The 15455-nt window shown below is 41.5% G+C and overlaps 1 long non-coding RNA gene across 1 annotated transcript; it reads left to right on the plus strand.

The window, feature by feature from the left end:
• The first annotated feature begins 10483 nt into the window (after positions 1–10483).
• On the plus strand, positions 10484–13597 carry LOC120397385. Its single transcript, XR_005593768.1, has 5 exons — positions 10484–10673; positions 10980–11046; positions 11813–12045; positions 12840–13005; positions 13421–13597. It is a non-coding gene; the product is annotated as an uncharacterized LOC120397385 (long non-coding RNA).
• The last annotated feature ends 1858 nt before the right edge of the window (positions 13598–15455 follow it).

Below are 15455 nucleotides of genomic sequence, written 5' to 3' on the forward strand. Positions count from 1 at the left end.
GATATGGCTGCGCTGCGGCCAGGGGATCAGCCCCCCCCGGGTGCTGCCCGGGGGTATGGCTGCGCTGCGGCCGGGATCAGCCCCCCACCCCTGGGTGCTGCCCGGGGGGGGGTATGGCTGCGCTGCGGCCGGGGATCAGCCCCCCCCCCCCATACACACACCAGGGTGCTGCCCGGGAGGGTGTGGTAGCGCTGCGGTGGGGGGATCAGCCCCTCACACGTGGGTGCTGCCCGGGGGGTATGGCTGCGCTGCGGCCGGGATCAGCCCCCCACCCCTGGGTGCTGCCTGGAGGGTATGGCTGCGCTGCGGCCGGGATCAGCCCCCCACCCCTGGGAGCTGCCCGGGGGTATGGCTGCGCTGCGGCCGGGGATCAGCCCCCCCCCCCCACATACACACACCAGGGTGCTGCCCAGGAGGTGTGGTAGCGCTGCGGCGGGGGGATCAGCCCCTCACACGTGGGTGCTGCCCGGGGGGTATGGCTGCGCTGTGGCCGGGGGATCAGCCCCCCACACGTGAGTGCTGCCTGGGGGATATGGCTGCACTGTGGCTGGGGGATCAGCCCCCCCACACCTGGGTGCTGCCTGGCGGGTATGGCTGCGCTGCGGTAGGGGGATCAGTCTCCCCCCCCACCCAAACAAACTTGCACTAGCTCCGCTTCAGCATGCCAAAAATTGCAGCATGGACGTTGTGATGGGGGTGGCAGCTCAGGCTAGTCACCTGACTCAGACCCAAGAGGTGGAAGGGCTTGGACTCCAGCCACCAGTGGAGCCCCCAATGTCCATGGGCTATTTCTAGCATGCTAGTGTAACCCACACACCTTCTGGGTGTGGTGTTCTGTCCCATCTAGTGACACAAAGTTGACTAAAAGAGAGAGATAAAATGACTCTGCTCTACAGCCTTAGCTAACAGCCAGTCTGCTTTTAGCTCATGCAGTAGAGGCTCCTGCACTAAGTGCCAGAGAGATTCCAGCTTCAGTCCTGCCCACCGACAGACCCTGGTTGCCAGTGTTACGCTAGCTCCAGCAGAGTTAGCAGTGTCTACCCATGCTGGGAGGCATGATCACAGCTATTCTGTGGACATATCCTTATTAGTGACCAAATCTACATGGGGAAGTGAGACAACAAGCTAAATACTGTATTGGGGAAGGGGCTCTATTCAAGAGAATTGGGGTCTTACCCCTCAGAGATTTGGAAGGGATAAATTGAGGGCATTTGCTATGGGGAGATGGGGAATTGTCAAGAAATCATCTGCCCACCCTGTTTATACATTTTCCCTCCTCTTCCATCATTCTTAGCCTACTATTCATCCAGTTATCCAGTCACCACAGGAAATAAAATTACTATCTAAATTATACACACATACTTGGGGAGCCAGGGCTAGAACCTTGTACTACCCAAAAAGAAGGGCCCTACTTAAGATAAAGGATTAGCAGTAAGTATTTTATTCCTTCTGCGCATCAGCTTCTAGAGGGCAAGTGCATATATATATATATAGACAGACTCCTTCCATCCTGCTCTCACAGAGCCATTCTGTACTGGATGAAGTTTCAGGGTCCAGCTGAGAAGCAGCTCAGCACCATGATTCCTTTAAAAGTGCTGAGGGGTTGCCATCCATACCTGCCTGTCTTCAGGGTTTCAGCTGAAAACAGGATAAATTATTTTCTTGATTTAAAATAAGGTCTAAATTATCTTTCTCCTCCCCCCTCCCCAGGTTACTTAGATAAACTTGGGGATAAGGGTGGATGACAAGTCACCCAAGAGGATGTTCTTAGGGCTTTCAGTTTCTCTGTGTAGGCAGATGTGGTACCTTTGGGACTGGATATCACAGCTGAAGTAGAGAAAAAGTCAGATACAACTGCAAAGAGGAAGGAGAGAGGGAGGGCTACTACCAAATGGAGACTAGCAAGCAAATCATGTTGAAATGGAGAACAAAATCACTTTCAATGTGCTGGGGCACGCATGCTACCCCTCAAAACTGAAATATTCAGCATGTAGTTGGAGCATTTGCTCAACCTATCCTTACAAATATTAATATTGATGCAATCACTGCTTGAATACTGTATTCAATTCTGTTGTCCACAGTTCAAGAAGGATGTTGAAAAATTGGAAAGGGTTCAGAGAAGAGCCACAAGAATGATTAAAGGATTAGAAAACCTGCCTTATAGTGATAGACAGTATTTAGCTCAATCTATTTAGCTTAACAAAGAAAACATTAAGCGGTGACTTTATTACAGTTTATAAATACATACATAGAGAACAAATATTTAATAATGGGTTCTTTAACAGAGAAAGGTATAACATGGTCCAGTGGCTGGAAGTTACAGCTAGACAAATTCAGACTGGAAATAAGGTGTACCTTTTTAACAGTGAGGTAGTTCACTGGAACAGTTTACCAAGGATTGTGGTGGATTCTCCATCACTGACAATTTTTAAATCAATATCAGATGTTTTCTAAAAGAGATGTTCTAAGTATTATTTGGGGGTAGTTCTATGGCCTGTGTTATACAGATGTCAGACTAGATGATCACAGTGGTTCCTTCTGGCCATGGAATCTATAAATATAAATGCATACAAGCTCATATATAAAAGTTACATTGACATGATACAATATTGTACCAGTACCTTTTCTGTACCAACTGTACCTTTTTGCCTGTACAGACCTGCTTTACAGGTATATCAATAAATGTATTGGTTTCCCAATGTTCTCCATTCACTTCCCCCATCTCCTGTCCCACACATATTGCATATTTTGAGATTATTATTTTTTTCAGGTTAACATGACCCATCCCCCTTCTGGACATACTTGATGGCACAGGTCCTTCCCTGGGAGATGCTTGATCAGGATAAGGAGTAATGGGTTTAATCTGCAGCAAGGGAGATTTATGTTAGAAATTAGGGGAAACTTTCTAATTATAAGGATAGGTAAACACTAGAATAGGCTTCCAAGGGAAGTTATGGAATCCCTGTAATTAGAGGTTTTTAAGAACAGGTTAGACAAACACCTGTCAGGTATAATCTAGGTATACTTGGTCTCACCTCAGCACAGAGGGGCTGGGCTATATGACCTCTTGAGGTCCCTTTCAGTCCTAAAGTTCTATGATTCCTTCAGGGATCCTAACTCCCAATGACTGTGCTATATGAGCACGAAAACAATCATTATCTTATTAGATGTTACAGGCACATCCCTGCAAATAGATGACTATGGCTGTGTCTCTTTATTGTAATATTCTGAGATGCGTTGAAGATGTTTTATATTATTTTATTACACTAGTATGTATATAAATCCATATAATTTTGGGGCCCTGTGCACTGTGGCAGTTGCCCTCCCTCCCACCCGCTTCTGGAGGGTGGGAGCTCCCCGGTGAGAGAGCAAGCACTCCCTACCCTCCTCCCACAGCAGTTCCTGTCCCACGTAGCTGGCCTGGCTCTTCACTCCAACCTGTTGGTTTTTTCCACATTGTTCAGGAGTGACACCCCTCCTGTGATGTGATGCCCTGCCACATCCCCTTTGTGGCCCTGAGTTGCTTTGTGTGTGGGTGTGGGAAGGTGTTTTTTTTCCTCCTGTGATTGGGGGCTCCACTGAGATGGGAGCCATATGCCAGTGCACTGAATGCACATTGGTTAATCCAGGCCTGTTGAAGTCACTTAGCACCTCACAGAATCAGACCTTACATCTCAGTTTCCATTTAAATAACAGAAAGTTTCTAGCAATTTTGCTTTCAAAGATATCTTTGAAAAAGTAAACTGATTGCCAGGATTGAAGGTTTGTTGCTTATTTTCCTGAAAGCCAGTGACTGCCTCTCCACCCCTTTACCCAGAGCTGATCTATGAAAAACAGGGCCACTGGATTCCTTGACTGATGGCTGCATGGATAAGTGCCATCTAGCTCATTACTGATTTAATGCTGATGCCACTCTGTGAGGCACTCTGAGCCAACTGTCTGCAGTTGGACCAGCTCCCATGCTGAGCAGATGTAACTTGTAGCCATAAGGATGGGTGACTCAGTAAGGTGAGATGCAATGTAAAGTATGGGATTGACAACAAAGTCTAGTCCTGGGTGTGACAGACTCCTTTGACAGTTTTGCCAAATCACTTAACCTTTCTGTTTTAATTTTGACATCTGTAGAATGGGGATAATAAAATTTACCTCAGAAGATGTTCCAGCAATTGATTAGGTAGTATTTACACATTTTCTCCAGGCTGCACACAAAACCTTCTGAAGCAGAGGTCCATAAATTGTGGGGCGTGCCCCCAGCAGGGAGTGGAGGAATGTTCAGGAAGTGCAGTTGGTGACCAGGCCTTTTCTGGAGTCCTGAGTATAATGAAAATGAGCATGCTATGGCTGACCTCTCCTTTGAAGGCTCCAACCTATTTTTATGAAGGAGATGCATGAGAATACCGTCTCTCTCCCTGCTGTCAGCAGCCAGGTTGAGCACTGCCTCTCCTGCAGAGATTCACAAGCCTACACATGCTCAGTGAGTTTCCGTGACCAGCGCAGAGGACTAAGGAGCCAGGCATGTAACATTGAGCAATTAAAGTAAACTGCTCATAGTCAACACACTTTTAAGAGATGGATTACACATTGTTGTGATAATGATGGACAGGAACTGGCTATTTGTTAGGTGAGTAACATGAAAAATTGTGTTGCAGACCTACCCAAAAATGCTAACGCTGCTTTTGATAGTGACATCATAACTTTGAACATTTTTCAGGAAAACTCAGTTCTTGCTGGTAGTGAAAATCAACACATTTTTAAGATAATTAAAAAGGTACTCTGTATTAATCATTTATAGGCTATCCTGGTTTTATGCTAAAGGAATTTGGTTACCTTAAGTAGTGTTCAAGTTTAGTTTTGTGCCTTTAAATGTGGCAAATTTACTAACTAAATGTTAGGCTTCAGTGCTCATTTCACAACTCACTGCACTTTATATCAGCTGGACGATTTTGTAAAAGGCTGGCCAAGTCTCCATTCTGTTAAATTCTGTTCAAATAAATGGATTAATCATTTAATCCCAACAAGAGTAAGCAGTAGTTTTAAAAATCAAAGCCACTTTTTCAGCACTGTGTCAATAACCTTTCAGCTCAACCAAGAACTGACTTTTAAGACTGATTGGATGCACTAAATACACTTTTAAAAATATCTCTAAAGCTACCATTAAAAAGGTATAAACATAGCAATGCACAAGTGTACCTCTGTTTGGGCATCAGTTTCAGGTGTGCATTCATTACATCTTAAAAAGGAGCAAAATATCTTTTATATTTTTAATTACAACAAAAGTACCAACCGTGAAAAGGATGGGGCAACGATCAGTGAAAGATCACAGAAGGACCAATGACACGTGACTAGTTCTGAACCTTGGAGTTTTCCCTCAGTAGCCAAATGTGAGTAAGGCAGAGGTGTGCACCTTGTAAGCATACTGAAACAATTAGAGTTGTGATGAAATTTCTTTGTTCATAGGAAGTATATTTTTATCCAGTACAGTAATCTTAGAAATATTTTACCTAACACCATAAAAAAGTAGAAGTTAAAGAAGGGGCTATTCATAGAACAGACCAAGATGACAAGTCAGTTTCAAATAGAATATATATGCAAGGATCTTGATGAGTTATAAAAAGAATTAGTAACACATTTCCAAAGCTTAGTATCTCCACCTCACTGCATTCATTTCTGAAAGGCTAACTCGAGACTTCTTGCAGATTTATAATGGTGGTGATAGAGCAAGAGATATTTTTCTGAATATAGGAAACTCTTGCTTGTGGGTGCAGATTAGGCTGGTATGTGTCTGCAAGCAAACCAAATCAAGTAATTTCTTAGCAATTGTTCTAGGTAAGAAAAGAAATAGACCACTTTTTTTTTCTTAAATAGATTGAACCTTGAATAAAGGTTGTTAAAAGGAGGAAAGTCAGCAATGGGTCTTTTTTGCACTTGAGAACAAATGCCCTCATTTACCACAAGCCAGTTGGTCTCATGACTTAATAAGGCTAATGCAGCACCTTACAAGAGGCTTTGCCCTCATACACATCTGCAGCATATGATTCAAAGGCTGCCACAACAGAAGCCATCTGATAAGTTAGGAACACAACCAACCAAGTGAAAAAGATCCTTTTCTGGCACAGGAATATGGATGTGAGAGGGAATGAGCCATCTGTCTGGCGGTGCTGTGTCTGACAGGTTGAGAATCTGAATGCAGTGCCCCTAAAATTCAGGTGCTGGATGAAAGGTGTATAGTAAGCAAGGATGCCTGAGTAATAGGAGTTTTCTTCTCCCTCCTGCAGTTGCAGATCATGCTGCATCCACAAATTTCCAGGCTTAGACAGAAAGGACTAGGAATTGGAACCCAAGTTTCTGTGTATTATGTAAAAGGCCAATACTAGATTCCAAGGCTGTCCCAAGTCGGCTGCCATTATTCAATTCTCTCCTATGCCCGTTCATCACTAACTAGCCATGGCAGCATAACAGCACACATTGTATATCCTTTCTTACATCTTCCCCTATAAAAACTGCAGCATCAGAGAGTCTTGAAAAGATTTTCTTCTATCCTGCCATGGCTACTGCAGCCTCCTCTTCTCTGAGGTCTTCAAACCACAATTTGAGGACTTCAATAACTCAGACATAGGTTAGGGGTTTGTAACAGGAGTGGGTGGGTGAGATTCTGTGGCCTGCGTTGTGCAAGAGGTCAGACTAGATGATCATAATGGTCCCTTCTGACCTTAAAGTCTATGAGTCTATAAGTATCTATGTTTTCGGTTTCATCATATTACTTTTTCATTTATAATATCTTATTATTTTGGGGGCTTATGCTGGAGCATACTGAGCAGCTGCAAGTTTCTTTCAATGGGAAATGGGGGCGTTCACCCTTCACAATGAAGTCTATTATAGTTGTAATAGTAATAATAAATATTACTATAGTGTCTCACAGTTACGTAATGCCCTTCATCCCAAAGTGATTTGCAAACTCCTTAGGAATCTTTTTAACAACTGCAAGTGAAGCTACCCCCGCTGTAGAAAGCAGCAACTGTTGAACAGCACACTGAAGAACCGTTTAGGACAGGAGCAAAAAAAAAATACCATCTCTATTTGCAAGTGAAGCAGAAAGTTAGATCGGTAAAGACAAAATATAATTACCTGAATTAGGATTTGGGCAGGACAACAGCTAACACTTGCTGGTACACTCTTGTGAAAATTGTAACGGGGGTGTTTAATCACAACTAAGGCTGCAAGTTTCTTTCAGAGATTACAGATTCTGTGACTTTCTGTGACCTCCGTGATTTCTGCCACGGCTGGTGCAGCTGGCTTCGGGGCTGTAAAGGCAGCTCAGGCAGCCCCAGGCCAGTTGCACCGGCTGCAGCTGGGGCAGTCTCGGGCCACCGCACCTCTGCCCCCCAACAGCAGCAGGGGAAGTTTGGGAGTGTGGAGGTCTCAGGGCTAGGGCGTGGGAGTGGGTGAGGGCTCTGGGCAGCGCTTACCTTGGGGGGGGGCTCCCCGGAAGCAGCACCATTTCCTTCCCTCCCTTAGCGCCTAGCTCTGTGTGCTGCCTCTTCCCGCAGTCACCGCCCCCACAACTCACATTGGCCACAGTTCCTGGCCAATGGGAGCTGCGGAGCTGGCAAAGCATGGAGTTAGGAGCTTAGGGAGGGACATGTCACCACTTCCAAGAAGCAGGGTAGGGAGCCTGCCAATCCCACCAACTTCTCTCCCCCCCACCCTCCCCCAGCACGGGTCCTGGGCTGCTCCCACCCAAGCACCACGGCACCCCCATGACAGCTCCTCCCAGCACTCGCAGTACCCCCTGGACTGGCCCCCCAACACCTGCCACACTCCCGCACTCCCAAGGACCCTGCAGTGTCCCCCGGGCTTCCCCCCCAGTAGCCACGCCTCACCACGAGCACCCGCAGCACTCCCAAGATTTAGTCAGGGGTATAGTACAAGTCATGGACAGGTCACAGGTCGTGAATTTTTGTTTACTGCCCGTGACATGTCCATTACTTTTACTAAAAATACTGTGACTAAAACGTAGCCTTAATCACAACTAATGTTCAGAGCCTTGTTTTTACATTTTACTTGATGTAAATTACCTACTAATTAAACAATCCTTTCCCACACCATGCTGGGGTATTGGTTTACTATTATTTTTAATATTTCTGTTGCTTTAGTGTCCAGAGGCCTGCATCAGGATTGGACCCTACTGTGTTTAGGTGCTGTATGGCCACAGGTCTATGTACTGAAGAGCTGATCCAGAGAGAAAAGAACCATCTATTAGGCAGAGAATTATAATGCCTATGCCACCTTGAGTTTTCTTGGTGAACTGCTCCTTCAAATACTGACCAGGCTTGACCCTGTCTAACTCATGAAATAAGAACGGCCATACTGGGTCAGACCAAAGGTCCATCTTGCCCAGTATTCTGTCTTCTGACAGTGGCCAATGTCAGGTGTCCCAGAGGGAATTAACAGAACAGGTAATCAAGTGATCCATCCTCTGCCGCCCATTCCCGGGTGCCCATTCACATTCCCCAGCACAATCCTGGTGGTGGCACAATGCGCAGTACTAATTTCAAGAACAACCTATATGCAATTTCATCTTCTCATAACAACATGTAAACCAAAATGCTTACAGATAAACCAAAACATTTCTTCTGTATCAGGAGTTTGAATTAGGTGACTGAGTTTTCCTGGCATTGAGAGGATTATTCTCTGTTTTACCTATTGCACCTCTGTTATAAGTATATATAGTTGCACATACTTTTTTTGTGTCTTGTTGATTTGCTAAGATTACTTTTCCACTGGGTTTCCTGCATCTTGGTAGTATTCCCCCTTGATTCTCTGGATACAGTTAGTTAATTGTCTATTTATGAAGCATCTGGTAACTTGAATGCAGTTAGAGTTTTTTATATTTGTCATTTAGCCTTTGGATAGTCTTCACTATAGTCCCCAGAGTCTTGTATCCTGTTTTTAACTTCTCCTGTTCATATCACATGCCATCCATTGTGTCTGGGTAGCTTTTCCGATGAGTATTTCAATTATGTGTCAATATGAAGTATTTGTTATGGGCTTCAAAAGACTCTGGTTTCCATTTGTCATTTGAGCTTTTTACATAGAGTGCTGAGAGCATATTGAACTTTGGAAGCACTTTTGCAGATCTTCATGCCTTTGTTTGATCCTTAATTTCTAGGGGACTCTTAAGTATCTTTAGCTATTAGTAATTGTTTTAACAAGATGATTTAAACCTAAACTATTCTTCATGATAATCTGAGCTGGTGAGGCACAGTATGCTCACCAATATAAGTGATTCTAGATTCCACAGTACTGTGATATGAATCATTTCCTGCTGTCTCTAAACTTTTAACAGTCTGATGCCTTCCTCATGCAGAACATTTCCTTATCAACTTTTTGGAGTATACAATATAGCTTTACGGAGATTTGCCAATGTATAAATACTCATTCCTGTTGTAGTTGAACGAATTTGTTTCCAGAATTTTCCATGGGCAATCCATTACCTTATTTTTTAACTTAATTTCAGCTTTGCTGTTGTTCATTTACTTGGAGGCTGTCAAAGATGAAAAAGCACCACTGTGTTATTAATGATCATCATGAGTTATACTAGTTCCAGATTTCCAACTTGATCCAGCTCCCATTGAGGTTAATGGGACAAATCTATAATTAACTTCACTGTCAGCAAGACAAGGCCCTAATCCAGTTTTTTAGTTGCAGTATTGGTTCTGGGTTTACAATACCTCAATATAGAAATAACACATAACTGTACTGTGTTTGTGTCTGAAGAGCAATATATACTGCTGTTGAATGCTAGCTAGATCGCTCCATATTAGAACAAAAACTCAGTTATTTTTTCCCATGGTAATCTGGATTACTTGGTTGTTTTCTTGTAGAATTACAGATGCCTGAACTTGTTCATTTTTTTTTTAATATCTAGATCTACAAACCAGAAGCCAGGGAATTTCAGCACCTAACATTCCCAGTACAGAGCCCCTTATTTTCAGTCTCTACTCACTTACACAGTGCTTGAGATTCCTCCTATTGAAGCTAATAGAAAAACTCATGATTTCAACAGGAGCGAAATTTTTGTGCACATTCCACTGTTCTGTCATGATTCATGAATAGGAGTATGAATCTGTAATACAGAGTCTATGCATAGTGATAAGGAATGTACTTATTTGTTTGGAGGAAATTAGAAAAATAATTGTTTAATAAAAGAAATTAATTCATCTATTCAAGCAGGAAAGAGCTAATTCCAGTTCAGAAACGCCACCCACCAAAGCTATGGAAACAGGCTACAGAGTTGTAAGCATTACATCCTCAGAATACACTCTAATTGACTGATCTGGATGCACAAAACAGTTAACCAGCAGCTTCTATGAGGTGATGACCCCTCTTCTAGATTTCACATACATCACAGTGCTCACTGTGATATCACTGGAGTTGTTATAATGAAGTTCACATATCCATGAGGTGATATAATCTTCCAGTTTAATTTTAAATTAATTCTGGGGCACATGGCACCTCAGCCTTATTATCTGGTTTTTCAGCAGTGATTGGAGACTGATGTAATCCAAGTACAAACAGGATGGTTCAAAAGACTTATTTGTTCAAGAGTGCTGTTCAAAAGACTCTTAATTTGATCACTTGCTAAGAATTATTCAGAATTATTTTTAAAACAGGTATTAATAAATGTTGTGTGCTGCTGATTATCCATTCTTTTGAATTCCATGAGTAAATCCTGTCCTCTTTGCAGTCAATAGGGTCAGAATTTCACCCCATATAGTTAAATATTGTTTTGGTTTAGCAATAGTTCAACATTCCAAAAACCTAAAATAACAGATTGTCCTAATAATTCAAAATTTTCCTGTAACAGCAAAAGATGTCTAGGGAAAATTTAGCAGCAGCATAGTTTACCTGAATTGTATTCTTGTAAAGTTAAGTAATGGATGAATAATATGCAAAATAATCAAAGTTCTCATCTTCAGCTAGCGCAGTGAAGATTTATTGCACCTACGAGATTTGGACTTAGTACTTTCTTCTCAAAGCAAAAAGGTATGTAAAGTTTCAACAGGTTCAACATGCAAAATAAGTGCTCTGTGGAACTCACCTTTGATCATGTTGGAAAGACTGTGTGATTGAAGCACTGAATGAAAGACAATATTACTCAGCTCCCAAGCTGAGAGGAATCAGATCTGTGTCTTAATTGTATAATGCTTCTGCCTGAGTACCCATTGGATGGATGGACAGATGGCCTGTCTTCTGCTAGAATTCCTCATCATCATCTCGTTGCATGCTTCCTTGAAAACCAATAAAATAACGCTGATTTTTCACACTAATTCTTTATTAATACTTGTTTCTCAGTGTGTGGATGGCTTATTGGCAGTATCACAATGCAGCCATCGCTACTCTGTGTTATAAATTTCACAGTTTCTAAGCCAAGTTTTGGGTCAACCTGCCACTATGTAAACAATGTTCTGGTTAAAAACATTTTTTTCTCTGCCCCATACCTTTGTACATCTACAATCCTACTGTTGGGCACATCACCTTTCGGCACAGCAAGAAGTATATATGTGCTGGTAAAATAATATGACAATTTTGTGTCTGTGGACTCAGACTTCAGTCTGCTGAAAAACAGAACATGATATGTTCATAACTTGTTTCCTATGTATTGAATTGATCCAGCCTTTGGGAGATATATATGTGCCGCAGAATTAAGTTAATAGAATAGTATGTATATATATACACACAATTGCTGTCTGAAAAAACCTCTCCATTTACTTCCTTCCCAACCCTGCTGTGAACCTCATCTCCTGAAAAGTCTCCTTCCAGCTGAGAGAAGATGGAGGTTCCTTCTCCTATTGCCCATAAACTTCATGCTGAATAAAATATGGAGGAGGAGGAGGTAGCTGAAGAGGAATGTGATGTCTGTTCACTCCTATATACACATCAGGAGCTGGGTGTGTTGCCACTGCAGTGCTTTCAGCCTCTGCCATCCTGGGTAGTTCAGAAGCCCTGCTTTGCAGCACAAATCCCTGGATCAGATTCTGAGATGTGAGTCTAAATTGCTTTAACTTACTCCTTCTTCCACCCACTCCGCATATAAGTTACATCATCTAGACTGCCTTAGACTCTCACTCACATACTGTAATTTACACATCAACTCTGAATTTGCCTCCCTGAGCCTGATTATGAACTCACGCTGGTGTAAATCAGGAGCAATGTCAGTGAAGTTAATGACGCTAAAACATTGTAAAATTGGTGTGAGACAAATCAGAAGTAGGGCCACTAATCTAAGGGAAGGGAAGCTTGTGTAATTTATACAATTATGAGTTGTATAGAAGGGTTATAGCTGGAAAAGCAACTGAAAGAAGGTGTAAGAGTTACTGATCTTCCACCTTATTTTACTGTACTAGTAATTATAGCTATTGTTACTGCAGTAACACTTTGGGGCCCCTATCAGAGATCAAGGCCCGAAATCCCATATTGTGTAGATTTTTTTCATCTTGTTGCATAAATAGCAACTACTGCATACTATCTTTGTTTTTTCTTTATGACTTATGGAAGAATAACAAAGGCAAATGCAAAAAGAACATTGCTGTTAAAAATCTAAACTGTGATCCTCTTCAGGAATGATATGGCAATGTAAATGTATATGGTTCTAATTACACTAACCTGCAAAGGTAAAACATGGTTTATGCCCTTTTTTGCTGCTCTATAACGTATATAAAACCCTGACAGGTCTAATAATAGTGTTGGGGTGGAAATGTTTCTATATATTTCTTACCTTAGAAATATCAGGAATGTTCAATCTGACTTTTCCATGTTTTTTATTTTTTGTATTTGAGGACTCAGATATGAATTGGGAGATTTCTCAGCCCTTCATTAAGCCCTAATCCTGCCCCATAGAAGTCAATGGGAGTTTTAGCATTGGTGTCAATGGGAGTAGGATCAAGCACTTGAGTGACTGGAGAATCCAATCTTACAAACAGAGCCTTTCTTCCACTATTTATAGTAAGTTTGATATTTATTGTTTATTGTCTTTGTTTCTGCATATTCTTCTCTAATGCACTAGTTTGGTATTTGTGATGTCATAAAACTACTAGTTCTCCAGTTGTCCAGGAAAAACAGGACAGATATGCAGAAAAAGTCTAAAAAAACCCAAACAACCCAACCCTTCCAGGTCTTCATTTCACATCAGAAGGGGGGTAGGGGTAGAAGGGTGAAGGCACAACCCCCTTTTATTTGTTTGATTTGTTTTTTCAGGTCACCTTTAAAGCAGCTGGGGTGGTGGTTTTTTGGTCTAGAGGCTAGCTGCGCGTTGCGCTGTCATATATAGATCTAGGTTTTGTTCCTGAACTCCTAAGCTTGCATGTGCTAACCCTAACTGGAGGCTGTGCCTTGCTCACTCTCTAATGTGTTTTTCTAGCAACACCTGGAGTGATGCTGATACGGTCCAGAGGGAGTCTCCACCAGCTCTCTTTGACAAATGGGTTGGTTGTCACAATTCAAGGCCATCAGGGGTTGAAAGATATGAAGCATGAAAACAGAGGGAACACTGGGTCTCAAAAAATAAAAGGTTTCTGGGAAATATATAGTAGGTAGAGGTGGCTGAGATTTTTGACAGAAAAATATTCCCATCAAAAACAGAATTTTAATGAAAGTAAGATTTTTCACCAGAAAATGTGCTTTTATTATATTTTTCCTATGGGCAATTTGTAAATAAAATTTTTCATTTAGTTTTAAAGTGAAAAATTTATTTCAGTTTTTGAAAATCACCTTTAAAAATATTTCTCTTCACAGGTTTTGCTTTTTTGTCACTTAAAGCAACAGAATTAATGATGCAGGGAAAAGATTCCTTTTTTTAAATTTTTACTTTTTGTTTGGAGTGTTCCCCCCACACACACCAATTTACTTTTTCTATTCTGCTGCTTTTCAAAACTTTCCCAAAATTTACATAGTTAGAGGGACTGAGTTAAGTTTGAGAAGTTTTGAAAAGTTTGAGTAGAAAAGGAATAAATGTCTGGAGGGAGCAATATCCTGGACAGTATTCATTTTATTGCATGCAGTGGCAAGGAGGACATTTAAAAAAAAAAAAAGAAAGAGAGAGCGAGAGCAACCAGGTAGAAAAGAGAAAAAAAAAAATTTTAAATGAAAATTTTAAAAAAAGTATAAACTGCACCATTTCAAAGTCCTCAAATGGAAATGACATCACAATTGTTTATGAAATTGTTTTCCAGTTTTTCAATCAGCTCTGATAAGGGACTTGATTAATCACTGTGTTCCAGTCTTATGTCAGTTGAATTCCATGGAAAACACTGGACTTTCACTGACATAAAACTGAAGTAATGCAGTTTTGAACCAGACCTAGCAACTTGGAGTTTCAATGTTATGGGGTATATCTAGTCACTGCAGTTGGAGTAATTTGCACTTGCAGTTATCCACAAACAAGATGAACAATGGGAGTACATATAAGTAGCTATATGTGTAACTGAATTGTAGGTACAAAAATGTGGGTGTAACGTGTGCCTTTAAATGGGAGGCCACTGTCCTGAAAATTTCACAGCTTCTAATGTTCTCCTAGGGAGGAATATTTGCATGTGTAAACAAATGATCTTCCAAACACAGGTCATCTATGAACCTTGCCTATGGAAGTTGTACAGACAAATTCATCTTTCTTGGTGGCTTTCATACAAGAATGTCAGAGCTCGTTCCTTTTCCATAGCTTTCAAAAATGTTAAGATGGGCTCACTGAACCCTTTGGGAAATATCATTTTTAGCGCAGAATTTAGTTTCATATAGCACCTTCCATATGGGAGGTATCCCAAAGTACTTTAGAGAGCATTAAATTACAGAGATACTGGACATGCATTGACTAGACAAACAGGGAAGCCATTATACACTCAGCAAGACTTCATGCAGAATGTTGGATATTAGAAACTTGTTTTATTGAAGGTCGGGGGGGGGGAATGTTGTCATCAACCATGACATCTGGTTTAGGCAGTTCCCCCCAACCCCCCCCTTTTTTTTTTCCTAAAAGGACCATGAAATATTTAACTTCTACCAGGACAGCCACAAAAAGTAGGCAGAGGGGACTTTAGTGTATCCGTTCATCTAAAGGATGACACTTCTAACAGTATAAAAAAATAATAAATTGTACTTCTATAGCACCTTTCCAAAATTTGCATTCACACGCGTGTGCTCAACAACCAGCATTTGCACAAACAAACAGGCTTGGGTGCATCTTTAGAGGCTGCTTTTAAGATATAAATTATAATATGAATTATGTTAGAAATTAAAATGGATAAAGAAAGCCACAAAGAGTATTACTAGAAGTGAATCTTGACTGGTATTTGAAAAAGCAATGGCACTGTTTCTAATTAAGAAACAAATAGGTGGAGATGCTGTGTCAATTATAACTTCATTAAATTTGCAGTGAAACAGAACTGAGGGCTCAATCCTGT

Source organism: Mauremys reevesii, linkage group 2, assembly GCF_016161935.1.
Source record: "Mauremys reevesii isolate NIE-2019 linkage group 2, ASM1616193v1, whole genome shotgun sequence".
NCBI classification, from domain to species: domain Eukaryota; kingdom Metazoa; phylum Chordata; order Testudines; family Geoemydidae; genus Mauremys; species Mauremys reevesii.